At 45.3% G+C, this 12,187-nt stretch overlaps 1 protein-coding gene across 18 annotated transcripts in view; it reads left to right on the top strand.

Moving 5' to 3' along the window:
- The first annotated feature begins 11,976 nt into the window (after positions 1–11,976).
- Positions 11,977–12,187, top strand: part of NEB (nebulin) — a 99,509-nt gene continuing 99,298 nt past the window's right edge. For all 18 annotated transcript variants that reach the window (XM_082285258.1, XM_082285259.1, XM_082285252.1 and 15 more), the window contains exon 1: positions 11,977–12,098. The gene's annotated coding sequence lies outside the window, so the exon portion shown is untranslated. The remainder of the gene's footprint in view (positions 12,099–12,187) is intronic.

Genomic DNA, 12,187 nt, shown 5'->3' with positions numbered 1-12,187 from the left:
AAAATTTCATTCCAGAGTGTATAAAATTATGGCTTCCAATTAATGCCAAGCCTTGGGAGGGCTGGCAGCTCCCAGCTGGAGCACTCCTGTGTCTGCACTCGGGCATGGGTATTAAAGTCATTTAGCCAAAACATTTTATAGAGCTATTTATTATAAGATAGGAAAACCTCTATTGGGCAACTTTTTTTTCCTCAAATTGGATCAGAGCATTCCTTGAATTGTTTCCCCTTTGCTACTTTCTGTCTTTTAAACTCTGGTTTTCATGCAGCTGAAGGGAACTCATTCCGTTCTCTTAATTCTTGTTGAAGTGGAACGAACACAAATTTGAGCTGGAATGGAGCTGGGGAGCTCTGTATCATATTTATGCATTTATAGATTGTGTCAGAATTGATAATTCTTTAAAACCTACCAGTATTTATGATTTTTAGTTGAAAGCACTTGTCAAGATGTGCCTGTTTGCATTAAACTTTGTGTCTGAGTTGCAGTGAAAGGTTTCTAGCAAATACGTGATTTCTGACCTGGTTTTTGGGGCTGTTTAGGTGTTTTGGGGGTGAAATGTGCTGTTCTGCCCAGCCTGTGATGGGGGTTTGCTTGGGGAGGTTTGGGTGGGGCAAGTTTGGTGATAAGTCTGCACTGGTTGGTGTCAAGAATGGGAATTCAAATGACAGTGAAATGTTCTTTTCCTGTAGGAAATGCTGATCTCCAGGGACGTGCCCCTCTTCCATACCCACGTATCACACACAGGTACCTGGGAGTGCTGGGGGGCTACAGGAAACTTCTTATAAAGCAAAAGAGATGGAGCCAAAGCTGGGTTAGGAGATGAAATTCCCAGTTTTGTATTCATGGACTGGACGTGGCATTCAGTGCTCTGGTCTTACCCAAAGGGGGGTAAGGCGCAGGTTGGGCTCTGTGACCTTGGAGGGCTTTTCCAACCTGGGTGATCCCAGGGTTGTGTAAAGGGCTGTTCTGCTCAGCTCTGCAGCCCCACCAGCCCTGGGCCTGGGCGGGAATCTGGGGCTCCTTGGGTCCCTTCCAGCTGCAGTAGCTGTATCTGTGGGGTGATCCCATGGAATAACCTCCCTGTGAAGTAACGCACAGGCGGATGGAGTTCTCAGAGTTCTGAGGAATAAGGAATTGCAGCAAACCCCCTGTTAGGATGGTGTAGCAGATGCCAAAATGCCTTTCCACATTCCTTATCCTTCCACCTCCCCTTTTAGCTGTGCTGGCTGGAGCTGTTTCCTTTGGGATACGCTTTCCCCAGCAGGGTGGGCTTTGGCTCCAGTTGCTCCCTGGTGTTGCTGCTGTGGCTGCCCCTGGATCCCTGGAAGTGTCCCAGGCCAGGCTGGACAGGGCTTGGAGCAGCCTGGGACAGTGAAAAGTGTCCCTGTCCATGGCAGGGGGTTGGAATTAAATAATCTTTAAGGTTCCTTCCAACCCAGACCAGTCTGGGATTCCGTGATTCTCCTGGGATGTATTTGTGGCAGGTGAAGGAATGCTGAGCTGCCTTAAAGCCAGGTCTTTTCCTACCTTTTCCTCTTAACTCAATTATTCCTTGACTTTGATATAACTGCTGAAAACTGCTTTTAGTTTTCCTTGGAATCCAGTTAAATATAAGGTGATTAAAAAAAGAAGCCACCATTATCACACATTATTATTTAGCCCAGGGTTCCTCTGAGCTGTGCATTCCTTAGGCCTTTACACCTGGTGTCTGGAACTGTAAATAAGCTTTTTAACAGAAAATGTTACTTTTTGGGCTCTTTTTCTTGAGCGTATAAAAGTTAAGACTGCTGAGTTCTCCTTCATCGTTGTTTTTTTTTAATTAATACATTTTAAATTAATTAAATAATTAATACTTCCTTGATGCTATTACCACTTGTTAAATTACAGGTTGTGTCACTACTCTCTTGTTGCACAGTCTGCATTGAGTTATTCTGAATATGTTTTTATTATCATATGGGGATGAAATAGGTGCAAAGCTACAGAATAGTCAACAATATTGACAATAAACAGAGTTAATTCTTGTCAATAATTTTTCAGTTCTGACTTGGTTTTTGCCTTCATTCTTCAGAACTGGAAGGCTTTTTTCTTCTTCAAATATATATTTGTGTGTATATATCTATGTAGGCAATTCGTGGGGTCATGTAAAGAGATGCAGATTTCTTTAGGAACAATGAAAATTGTCTAAATTTTTGTACAGAAATAAAGATTTAGTGTAAATGTTGAAGAGTTCTGAGGAAGAGCCTTGTGCTGCGGGATCCTCAGATGTTGTGTTCTTACCTGTGTGTTTGGCTTTAAAACCTGAGTTATGGGGTGGAAATCAGAGCTGTGTAAGCAACAAATAAACCAAACTGTCTGTATGGAGTTGGCCTGGCCAGGGAATTTCTTGGAGAGCCAGCGTGCCTGGGATGCCAAAGGTGCTGCAGTGAACTGGTGAATGGAGGAAAGTCCTGAACTTTGCTTGATGTGCAAATCTTCCTGAGAAATCCCAATGTCTGAATTGTCCTGCAGGGATGGGGACTCCACCACTGCCCTGGGCAGCTGGGCCGGGGCTGGACCACCCTGTCCATGAAGAAATTTTCCCTAATATCTGATTTAACCCTCCCCTGGCACAGCTTGGGGCTGTTTCCTCCCACACTCTCCCTTGTTCTCTGGGAGCAGATCCTGAGCCCCACCTGGCTCCAAACTCCTTTCAGGTAAGCTGTAGATAAGAATAAGATCCCCCCTGAGCTTCCTTTTCTCCAGGATAAAATCCTGGAGTGCTGACAGAGTTCTCCATCAGTGTGGGCTATTCCTTAGGGAGGAACAGGCCCCTCTTTGTCATCCTGTGGACAAGGGCAGCCTGAATCCAGGCACAACAATTTTTCCACCACGTGCTGAGACCATTAATTCCTGGTGTTTTTAAGAGAACGTTGGGATAATGCAGAAATTGTGCATATTGATAAGTTAGGTCTCTTTTAACTGAGGTGAGGTGGGAAAATCCCATTCTTGCAGGATTTTCCTGCCAGGAGTAGCAGCAACCACAGTTCCATGCTGAGCCCAGTGAAGGAATGACAGGGTGGCTGGAGCAGGGAGAGGGGGAAGGTGTTGGAGGGTATCTGGGCTTCAGCTAATTTGAGATTTACAATGAAACCTTATTTCTGCTTTTTGGAAAGCAAGAGGCCCCTCAGGATTTTGACCATTGGGGTTTTCCTCCCCTTTCCTCCTCACAGCCCTGTGGAAGAGAGAGCCCAACTCTGAGGCCGAGTCACTTTGCCAGAAGGTGTCTCTGCCTGGCAGTGACATGGAATCTGTGATGTGGCAGCGATTTAGGGAGGCAAAGTGTATTGTTGCTTTATTTCCTGGTGCTGGGCACAGCTTTGCCGAGGGCACTGTGGTCCCTTCCCACACCATGGCAGATGGCAGGGCCGATATTCCTGGGATACGGCACAGTCGGACCCATCTGCATCCCAAACAAGCGGTGGTAAGACTGGAGCTGCTCCAGGAAGGTTATAATTACCTCCACTTCCCTGCCAGTCCAACCTGGATCCAAAGCTCTGTTTCTGGGCACAGAGAGTGGCTGCAGACTCGGTGTTCCCATCCTGCCAGCACTTCCCAAAGATGCTGGGAAGGATTCTTGAAGTATCCTGTGCAGGGCCAGGAGTTGGATTTGGTGATCCCTGTCAGTCCCTTCCAAAGGAGGATTTGAAGCTCTATGAATCTGTGATTTCTTGCTCCAGTTCCCCCTCAGGCTGCTCCCTTCCAGGGAGGCCAGATGGGGGCAGGATCCTCCTTTTTATTAGCAAATACTTCAAATGAAAAAGTTTTATTTAAGGGAGTTTTGCTATATCCAAGGGAATGAAATTCTTTCAGCCTGTGTAGCCACCAAAAGAAATCCCCTGCCCCCCTCCTTTGCTGTAGTACCACAATCACTTGTGTGGGGCTTGGGGAAGTAGTTGTCATAGAACTGCTGGTTAACAAGGTAAACAAGAGAAAACTCTGTATGTGGAGCAAGGAATCACAGAATCATTAGGGTTGGAAAAACCCTCTAAGATCATTGAGTCCAACTGTTCCCCAGCACTGCCAAGGCCACCACTGACCCATGTGCCCACCTGCCACATCCACAGGGCTTTTAAAGCCTTCTGGGGCCAGGGACTCCACCACTGCCTGGGCTGGACAGCCCTTTCCATCATGAAATTTTCCCCAATATCCAGCCTGACCCTCCCCTGGCACAGCTTGAGGCTGTTTTCTCATCTTGTTCCTCCCCTGCTGTGGGGTTTTCCCTGTCCATCTCTCCTGTGGCAGTTGTGTTTTTGCAGACCATCATCCTTCCTCTAAACCATCAGCTGAGTGTGCTGCTAAACCTCACTCACCTCTGAGCCCGAATAAACGTGATGGAGTAATTTAATGATCTGTTTCACAGACCAGTAACCCCCTAAAGTTAGTTGTTAGCTTTTATCACAGGCACAGCAATTCCATGCTGTTTCACTGGGCTCCTGCCATGCCTAGGACAGTCTATCTTTAGTCTTGCCTTACTCTGTCCTGTTTCTGCTTTTTAAAAATTCCTCCTTCAGTAACTTTGTCGTTGCTGTGTTTTCTGGTATTTCTCCACAGTGGAGGGATGGGTTGTTTTTACACAGAAGGTTTTGCTGGCATTCAACAGCAGGGAAATGGTGTCATTGTAGGAACAACTCCATTCAAACCTGAAAATGATTTACTTGATTTGCAGTGTCATAGCCAAAAAAATTAAATACACAAAAATATTTGTCCCATGTTTGTTGCTCAGAAATCTGTGGATTAACAACACTTCTGCAAGGGTTAGATGGGGTTTTTAATCTTTACTGTGCTTTTCAGCCAAGGTATTCTTCTCCAGCACTGAAAAGGTTCAATGTGGTGTAACCTGTGTTAGATCAACACTGAATTTTCAGGTTGTGAAGGGAATTATTGCATTAAACCCTCCCATCCTTCAGCAGCCCTGATGAGCAGACACCGAGGATGTGCTCGAGATCTGTCACAAGATGCTGCCACATGGAAGGTGAGTTGTCTCCTTCCCTGGAAACCAGTGTGTCCATGAGCATCTCACTCCTGGCATCCGTGGGGTGATGGACTTGCTGAAGGCTGCAGTGCTCAGGGCATCTCTGCCACAGCCAGAGGAACTGTGCAGCTGCTTCTGTCCCTCCACCATCATTATCTTGCTTTATAAAAAGCCCCATGAAGTCATCAGGAGTTCAGCCTCCTGTGGAATGGTTCTCAAAGAAATGAGCTGAAAGTCTGCCAGGCTCTTGGAAATTAATACTGTTTAATGAAGAAAGTTTTCTTCCCTCTTGATCCCTTATTGCAGAGAAAAAGTACATTAAGAAGCCTGGATTCTTGTGGACAGATGAAGGAGACAAAGGTGGAAAGATCTGTGTGTGGGACTGGGTGAGGCTGTGCACAGAGGTGTGTGGGACTGAGGAGGGACTGGGGGGCACCTCCAGCCTTTCTGGTGTGAAGGTGAGGGCAGGACCATGGCTTTCCTTAGCAAAGGTCTAGAGATAAGCACAGACTTGTGGAATCCCAGAATGGTTTGGGTTGGAAGGGCCCTAAAGATAATCAGGCTGCTCTAAGCCCCATCCAGCTTCGCCTTGGACACTTCCAGGGATCCAGGGGCAGCCACAGCTGCTCTGGGCACCCTGTGCCAGGGCCTGCCCATCCTCCCAGCCAGGAATTCCTTCCCAATATCCCATCTATCCCTGCCCTCTGGCAGTGGGAAGCCATTCCCTGTGTCCTGTCCCTCCATGCCTTGTCCCCAGTCCCTCTCCAGCTCTCCTGGAGCCCCTTTAGGCCCTGCAAGGGACTCGGAGCTCTCCCTGCAGCTTCTCTTCTCCAGGCTGGACACCCCCAGCTCTCCCAGCCCAGCTCCAGCTTTCCCTGGTGTGAGTTATTCAGGTAAGATCCCCATTCATATCACTGGTGGAGCATCAGTGGGATCCGTTCAGTTTGCAGGAGTTTCTGCTGGCTCAGGAGCTCCTGCAGGTTACCCCACTGAGGATGCCTCCTAGGAGAGCATGGCCCAGTGCTAAGTGAGTTAGGGGAGGTAATTTGTGATGTTATCATTCCTTATTGTGATTAAATGCCCCTTTATTGATGCAGTAATGAAGCAGGTTTTATTGTCTGAAGCTGCTGCAGAGCAGTGGGAGCCCAGCAGATTCCTTGTGGCTGCTCAGGGCTGTTAATAATAGCGCAGAGAAGAATTACTCCTGGTGGCTGTTGTGCTGGTGACCTAAGTGCTGTGTTAGTGACCTTTCACAGAGCATTCTGCCCCTGGGAACTGCTGCTGCAGAGTATTCCTGGCCATGGCCAGCGAGCAGTCTTAATATTTTATGGACTGCTGCAGGTTGTATTTCAGGATATGAGATACCACTCCAGCAATGCCAGTCAGGAATGTGAAGCACGTTGCCTTTTCTCCTCTCATTCTATAGTCAGAGGTGTTCTAACCTTTCATATAAATATGTTCCTTTTAAATGAGAAAAGGGAAAGAGAAATTGAAAGAAAAAACAAGTCTCAGACACAGGTTTCAGTTTGCTAAAGGCTGTGACATTGGACATGTGACTCTGGTCCATTGCTTGGTCAGCATCCTTCAGGGTGAGGAGACTGAAGGTGCATGGATTGTCTATCAGGGGGAAGATTTGGTTATTCTGGAATTTTTTTAGTAGATTTCTTGAGCTTTGATCTAAATCTCGACCTTCTACAGCAGCTTCTGTGATCTATGGGCAATTCTTGTCACAGCCCATGAATTGCACATTTGATTTTCCATTGACTGTGGGAAACAGGGTGCAGTGTAGGGGAGGGAGAGGGATCGAGAGATAGTGAGGATCATGATGCCATTTCGCTGGAAGCTCCACAAATGAACCCTGCACTAATTGGAAAATCCTTGGAATGGGGAAGACTGATAGTAACTTTCCTTCTTTTGCCCAAGGAGAAAAAAGGTGCAAAGGACTCAATCACATTTTTACCTCAATCACACCTTTGTATTCAGAGTTTGCTCCCTCTTGGGAAGAAAGCATGTCCTTGGTGAAAAAAAGGCATGGAGGCCTAGGGAGTAAATATTGGATTTCTTCCCTTTTCTCACACAGGGCACAAACATCTTTCAGCAGTATCAGGGCAATGGTTGAACTGGAAAAGGCAGCAGAGGCGATTGCAGAATGAAGGTGATGCTCTGATCACGGTTTCAAGGGGAGTGTTCAGCCCTGTCCTTTCATCCCAGAGGATTTACAGCAGGGAATGCCTCTGTGTTGTAGCTGTGCTAATCCATCCCTTTGTTGGTGGCTGTTGGGGTGATGTGGAAAGTTGGCAGGGCTGTACAATGCCACGTGAAACCTTCCTGCTGCCAAGCTTTGTTAGAAATGTGAAGACCTATGAAATGATCTGAGTGTGCTCTGGGATAGAAATGAACCTGGCCTGGGTTATGGATTCTCAATAAATTGTTTCAGCTCAGTTCCATAAGAAACAACAACTCTGCTCTAAATTCCCTGCAAGGAGTTCAGTGAGAAGCCAGGGTAAGGATGCAGGATATGGAAACCAGCAGGTTTGAAAAATCCAAGGCAAAATTAAACTGGCACGTTGTGAGAAAACTGGAATGTGCCCTCATGGCAGCAGCACTTTGGGTGCTGGGGTGGGACAGCCGTGTGCAGGCACCTGAGAGGGAGCACCAAGAAGGAATTGTATTTCCTCAACAATAACCCACCCTGGGAAGGGGAGAGCACCATCAGTGCAGTGCAATAAACCAGGCTGCTCCCAGCCCCGTCCAAGCTGGCCTTGGCACTCCCATGGATGGGACAATCCTAAATAGATCAATCTGCCTATACAGTAACATCTCTCGCTGTAGTTGCTGTAACGATTTGCAAAATGGGGCTAATAATGAAAAAGTTTGTCTCTAAAAGATAAAAAACCTGTGTTATTTTACTGCAGAGTAGTGAAGCAGAGGCTTGTCTGAAGGGACAAGTGTGGGAGACTGTCGGGTAAGAGCTGAAACTCTGGCTGCCCATCAGGGCTTTTCATTGGCATTTACAGCTCATACTTGTACCTCTGTTCTAAAAATATAAAAGTTTATTTGTCTTATAAATAGCAAGAAGAAGAAAAGATTTGAGGAGAGCCTCACCTTCCTTTCCTAGTTTATAGTAACTTATATTATTGTTCCAAAATCTGAGTATGTTGAGTTGGGTGCTGTATCTCAGCTTCCTCCATCAGCTCCCATTCGGAAATCTGATCAATACAATCAGAGCTGGCTTTGAATTCTTGAGAAGATTTGCCTTTGCTGTATCTTCTTTCTGCTGAGCACCCGTGTCTAAGACCTTGTGGCTGTCTTGGGAACATTAGTAGGGGAGATAAATTAGGCTGTTTGACATCATCTTGTTGATAAATATTTTCTTTTAGGATTCTCAAAGGCCCTAAGTAAAGAACAGGGGAGGCTGTGACAGATGCTGTCATGTGAGGAGAACTCTCCTTGTGCCAGTGGCCCCAGTGAATATCTTGTGTCGATATACAGGATCTTTTACACCCTGATTTTATATCTTCACTGTTGGGGGGGTTAAATATTAACCTAATTTTTTTGTTTCCATAACCCGCTGAAGGTGCATTTGTTCACGTGATTTCTCTTTGCTTTCTCAAATCTCGTCATGAAAAAGATTCACAAATTGTTGTTCTTCTTTTCAGTTTGGGTTTGTTTGGAATATTTTGGCCCCTTTGAATCTTCTTTTGATTCAGTGTTTGAAACGTTCTGGTGGGACACTTTCAATACTAAAAACTTTGCACCTTATACCCAAACAATTTGATCAGTGATGCCACAGTTCCTCCTCTGTCCAGGAACATTGAGAAGCATGAAGTGAATTTTGGTTTCATACCAATATTCCTTTATTCCTCCTCTTCCAGCAAAGTCTTTTTGAGTCACAGCAGCACAGTGAGTGGTTGGTTTACACACCACACAGCCACTACCTTGTGCTGCTACTCACCCCATATCAGCCCATCAGCATCAAAAAATAAACCTGAAAGTAAGACACTGCAGGTGATCTACTCACAGCACTTTGATTCACTGCCTCCAAGTATATTATTTGTTATGATCTAATACTTTCTATTAATACTTTGAGAAAGAGGATGAGTGGCACTGAAGTAAAAGTGGAATTCTTGTTAGAGCATGTATCCTTTCCTAAAAACTTGTTGTTTGTAAGCCAAAACCAGATCCCTGACAAGGCCTGTGCTCCCAGCCTGGTTTCATGCAAAAGAAAAAAGCTGTAAAAAGGGAGGGATCAGAGGAATAATTGTATATTTAACTTGAAGACAATCCTTTGCATTTGTCTAACCAAGCCCTTCATTTCATATTTTTTTTGTAAAAATGCCCTCTACAGTATTTCCATACATTAAACCAAAAGGTGCTGGGCAGAGAAGCCTCACAGTGGGGAATGGTGAATGAAGAATGAGAAGGAACTCACTGGTGGTAGTTTAAAAATAGACACAAATGTGGCACAAATATGTATTTAAATGTCCTTTTCCAATGATACAATGCTTGTTAAGGCCAGGTGCTCTATTGGTTACATCAGGAGGTTAAATATAGCACCTGGGGTGTCAGGACATTTATCCATCATGCCCTGAGTGGCTCCTGTTGGATGAGCAGGACTGATGGAACTCAATATTTAAATAAGCACAAGAAAATATTTTAAGCTTTGAATTTTTGTGGCTGAAATGCAAAACAACATCTTTTTCTGCCCAAGTACTTCTGCAGTGTTCTGGCTTTCGTTCAGAGCTGCTGACCATGTGCTCGTTTATGTGCCGTGGATAAATCTGGCCTGGTGTGTTAACCTGGGTCAGAGCTGCCAGGCTCCACCTAGGGCACAGTTAATGCTTTTGAAATATTTGTCCCCCAGAAAGTCAAGTTCATATTCTCACAACAAAGTCAAAAGCTGGGCTTGATGATCTTGGAGGTCTTTTACAGCCTTAATGATGCCATGGTTTTATGAATATTCCCTCAGAAATCAGAGTCAGACATAAATTTCCACAACAAAGCAATAAAAAAAAAGAATTAATATTAACCACTGGCATTCCCTTTACCTCATACATGTTTGGAACAGGGAGGTTTGGAATCCCCATTCCTGGAGGTGTCCAAGGGAGGCCTGGACATGGCCCTCAGTGCTCTGGGCTGGTGACAAGGTGGGCATCGGGCACAGCTTGGACTTGATGGGCTGGGAGGGCTTTTCCAGCCTCAGGGATCCCGGGATTCTCCTTGCCCATGCAATGGCAATAGTTTTGTCAGAGCTGTTCCTTGAGATTTGGAGCTGAAGGAGCAAAGCAGCAAAATTCAGGAATTGAAATATTTTCTCAAGTGACCCAAGAGCACCCTCCTCCCCTTTTTGTACTCTGATGCCAGAACAAAAATCTTATGTTCAGCCTAACTTCTCATTTCATCAATAATCCTTTTGGCTCTTAGGCCCCTTCTGTAATCTCCATGGGTTATTCCACGCTTTTTCCAGCCCTGACCTGTGCTGCTGAAGATGTGCCATGTTTCACACCAAAGACAGCTGCATTTCAGCACCAGAAAAAGCGGTGCTGGTGTCCTGTGTGTAATTTTAACTTTGTTTAGTGTCTTTCTAAATAAGATATATCGAACAGCAATGTAAAATGGTCTGAAGATGATGTTCTAGTAATGCAGGACTTGCAGAGTATCACTGAGGGAGAAATTGTTTGCAGGAACTTCCAAGATCGAGCTGGAAATGACAATAATGAATTACAAGTTCAATAAGGAAAGTTGGCCCTTGACTCCATTAAGGTTTGTTATTGATAATGAAGATGTTATGTTTTGCATCTAATCTACTGAGAAGCAGCACTTGGGAGGAAAATGAGCCTGTGAGTTATTTCTGGAATGCACACACAGAGGATCTGGATCAGAGAGCAGCAGGTTACGCTGAGGTTGCTCTCGAGAGACTCCACCAACACGCTGTGTTAATTTCTGGACAATTTCAAAAGATGTTAAGAAACTGAAACAAACAGAAATCAGATTAAAAGGGGAAGGACTGCCTAGTAAAGCAAAATGTAGAGTAATTGAAAGTGGCTTGCCCAAAGAAGAAAGGGAGGGGTCTGCAGCTCTGGGCAGAGTATAAAATACTTGGCAGTAGTGAATGAGATATGATATTTCATCTGGATATAAATATGAACTTCTGGAAAGAGTTAAGGAAAAAGGTGCCTCTCAAGGACTCCTGACAATAATTTATTGAATTATGTGATCTAGCATGTGAAAAGGGATCAGTGTTGATACTGGCTTTTGAATGCACCTCCCTGAAGAACCAAAGTCAACTCTGTCAGTTGAGTGATCACCTCAGAAGTCACATCTGTTATCATCACCCTGGTTCTACTCCATACATCACGGCGTTCTTGACCTTCCAAAATACCAGGATTGCTCCCCTGTCCCTTAATCTGTTTACCAACTCTTCTTAGACTCCCTTCACCAGGCATGTTGGCTCTTTGTTGGGTTCCCTCCTTGCAAACCGTCACTTTTCACATGTTCCTGGGTCTGCGTGTTCTGCTACCAAACATTTTAAAAGTGACAAAAATACTGACACCTGCTTTGCATCAAGGTGAAAAAGCACTTCAGGTGTACTTATGGGTGAAATTAAAGACATCTTTATACTAAAAATTTAGTCTGCAGTGTGGAGTCCTCAAGTTCAGAGATTCTTGAATTTGGATGGTGGTTATTCAGGGACATTATAGGAATGGAATTACCTCCATCAATTGAAATTCAATGTTATTATCAACTCTGATAATATTTTTTCCATTGGAGCTCTCCCTTGGGTTTGCCTGGGGCTCCATCTCAGCCAAGCCCTGGTGAGGTCCAGCCAAGCTCTGGTGTGTTCTGGGTTTCCTGAGGAGCACAGAGGTGCCCAGCTCCCTTTCCCTGATGTTGCTGAGAACAGGTGGCCTCCTCCGGGGTCACCGAGTATATTTAGGGATGAAACTCGAGCGGGCTGGGGCCACATTGGCCGTGTGGGCCACACACGTCATCGGGAGCTGCTGAACCCACTCGCTCTCACCCAGTGCTGCTCAGGAGGGAAGACTGGAGAGCCTTTGCTCCAACAGATATTTACTGGATGTCACTGGTAAGAACATTTTAAATGCATTTCACTTCTTTTCCTTAGAAGAGGCTCTTGAGCTGTTTCCCCATTGTGTAGTTTTTTGGGAGTAGTTG

Source organism: Coloeus monedula, assembly GCF_965178545.1.
Source record: "Coloeus monedula genome assembly, chromosome: 7".
In the NCBI taxonomy this organism is placed as follows: domain Eukaryota; kingdom Metazoa; phylum Chordata; class Aves; order Passeriformes; family Corvidae; genus Coloeus; species Coloeus monedula.
The sequence above is the reverse complement of the archived record's forward strand: the minus strand, read 5'-3'. Positions and strand labels throughout refer to the sequence as shown.